Raw genomic sequence first — 3,087 nt, forward strand, 5'->3', positions numbered from 1 at the left:
CATGATATCTTCAATGAAATCATTAAATATTGCTGTCATACAACGTTGAAATGTTGCTGGTGCATTACATAGACCAAAGGGCATTCTCCTATATGCAAATGTCCTATAAGGACATGTGAAGGTTGTTTTGTCTTGGTCATCCAGGTAAATGTAAATTTGAAAGAATCCGGAATAACCGTCTAGGAAACAATAAAATGCATGACCTGATATCCTTTCGATCATTTGATCAATGAAAGGTAGGGGAAAATGATCTTTCCTAGTTGCTTTGTTTAGGTTCCTATAGTCTATACAAACCCTCCAACTGGTGGTGGTTCGCGTAGGTATTAATTCACCTTCGTCATTCCTTACAACAGTTATGCCTCCCTTTTTAGGTACACAATGGATTGGACTAACCCATTCACTATCCGAAATCGGATAAATAATTCCATTGTCTAAAAGTTTAGTAATCTCATTTTTTACTACTTCTTTCATGTTCGAATTTAAGCGTCTTTGCCTATCCGCTTTAGGTGGCTTATCTTCTTCTAAGTGAATTCTGTGCATTACGATACTAGGATTAATTCCTTTGAAGTCTGAAATTTGCCATCCCATACTCCCTATCCTATTTCTAACAACTTCTTTCAATTTTTCTTCTTGATCATTTGTTAATTTGTTAGAGATAATTATAGGTAGAGAATCGCATTCGCCTAAGAAAGCGTACCTCAAATGACTGGGTAATTCTTTAAGTTCTAATTTAGGGGGTATTACAATCGAAGGCGGAACTGGTCCATCTTCTCAAATCAAAGGCTTTGGGTCCTTATCTTCTAATTCTTCACCCGTTATAGGTTCTATTATCTCTTCTCTTTGTATAACGTCATTGACACATTCTTCAATTAAGTCAAGTTTCATGCAAGCGAATTCTTCCATAGGATATTTCATCACTTTGTTCATATTAAACTCGATTTTATCTTCTCCTATCCTTAAAACTACTTTCCCTTCCGACACATCAACTAGAGCACGTCTTGTGTTCATAAACGGTCTACCAAAAATTAGTGGACAGTTAACGTCATATGCAAAATCTAATATAACAAAATCGGTAGGAAAAATAAATTTGTCGACTTTAACTAAAACATCTTCAATTGTACCATATGGTCTCTTAGTGGTTTGATCCGCTAATTGCAAAACCATAGTGGTACGTTTGATATCTTCTTTTAAACCTAACTTGTTAAAAATAGACAACGACATTAAGTTTATACTTGCTCCTAAATCACAAAGACAACTTGGGAATTCAATATCTCCCAACTTACACGGAATAGTAAAACATCCGGGATCTTTGAGTTTAGTGGACAAAGTACTTGACACTATTGAACTACAGTCCTCAGTTAGCGAAATAGATGAAATTCCTTCGCAACTAATTTTTTTCGAAATCAAATCCTTTAAGAACTTACCATAGTTAGGAATTTGCGTAATTGCATCCATAAATGTTAAATTAATGTGCAAATTTTTAAGTTTATCCAGAAATGTTAAAAGTTGTTTGTCATAGTCCTTATTTCGGACTTTGTGCGGAAAAGGTGGTTTGGGTACAAAAGTTTTTGTACTTGAGTCAATTAGTGAACTTTTTGTGTTTGATATATCTTGTTTGGGCTTTGGTAAATCAGTTCCTGGTAATGTTGCATCTCCGGGCATTTCCGGACCTAGATAATTTTTCCCTGAACGAAGAGTGATAGCCTTTACATGCTCTTTCGGATTTTCTTTCGTATGGCTGGGAAGACTTTCCTCTTTTCGGGATGGAATTGATTTAGCAAGTTGACCAATTTGGACCTCCAAATTATGGATGCTAGATGAATGGTTTTTAATAAGTTGATCGAATTTATTCTCGATCCATTTAAAACCATCGTCGTGATTACTTACTTTTCCACTCATAGCATCTATAAATTTGTCGATTTTGGAAGATAAAGTGCTAATCATATTTCTTGACTGATTTTGATGATTATTGGTACTATTTTGATTAGCATTTGCATTATTATTATTGTTATCTTTCCAGGTAAAGTTAGGATGATTCCTCCATCCAGAATTATAAGTAGTTGAATAAGGATTATTAGTTTGGTTTTGCCCTTGGACAAAATTTACCTGTTCGATCTCACTCATATTTTCATAATCCACATCCGTTTCGATTGGATTACCATTGGTATCGCACGGTGCCATAAACCTATCAATTTTGTGCGATAAGGCAGAAAATTGGGCTTGTAACATTGCGACTGGATCAAGGTTCACTATACCTTTAACTGATAATGTGGCTGAGGATGATGGTTTCGCCACCGGTATATGTCCATGTTCCACAGGCCACATACTGCTGTTGATTGCCATTTCCTCTAAAAGTTCTCTTGCTTGGGCTGATGTTTTCTTCATAAATAACCCTCCCGACATAGCATCTAATGAACCTCTGGTTGTAGGATTTAGTCCATTATAAAATTTTTGCATTAGAAGTTCAGCGGGAAATTGGTGGTGTGGGCATAAACATTGAAGTTCTTTTAAAACGTTCCCAAGTCTCACAAAGAGTCTCATTATCATTTTGAGAAAAAGATGTTAACTCTTTTATGACTCTTGCGGTTTTTGCTAAAGGAAAATATTTTGATAAAAAAGCTTGGGCTAATTGTTCCCAAGTTGCAAACGTTGCGCCTGGCATCGAAGTTAACCACTCTTTGGCTCTATCCTTCAAAGTGAAAGGAAAAAGGCAAAGTTTGATTGCTTCGGCAGTCACATCTGGTATTTTAAAAGTGTCACAAATTTCAAGGAAATTTGTCAAATGGGTGTTAGGATTTTTGTTAGGTAACCCGTAAAATGTTACATTATTCTGCAACATATTAAGCAATGCTGGCCTAATTTCAAATTGGTTTGCGGTGATTCTGGGTCTAACGATACTATTGGTTACACCGGCCATCCCTGGCCTACGTAATCCATAAGTGTTGGTGGGTCTGCCATTTTACCAGACTCGGTATTTGTCTTTACCGGGGTTTTGTTTTTGTTTTTATTTTTCTTGTCTTTCTTGTTCTTCCTAATGGTTCTTTCAATTTCTGGGTCTAGTGGTTTTGGTGGAATGCCTGAACTTCG

The 3,087-nt window shown here is 36.1% G+C and overlaps 1 non-coding gene across 1 annotated transcript; it reads left to right on the plus strand.

Annotated features, from left to right (window-relative positions):
• The first annotated feature begins 2,473 nt into the window (after window positions 1-2,473).
• On the plus strand, window positions 2,474-2,581 carry LOC136201719 (small nucleolar RNA R71). Its single transcript, XR_010674061.1, has one exon. It is a non-coding gene; the product is annotated as a small nucleolar RNA R71 (small nucleolar RNA).
• Window positions 2,582-3,087: the final 506 nt, after the last annotated feature.

The sequence above is a fragment of the Euphorbia lathyris genome, chromosome 7 (genome assembly GCF_963576675.1).
Source record: "Euphorbia lathyris chromosome 7, ddEupLath1.1, whole genome shotgun sequence".
Lineage (NCBI taxonomy): Eukaryota > Viridiplantae > Streptophyta > Magnoliopsida > Malpighiales > Euphorbiaceae > Euphorbia > Euphorbia lathyris.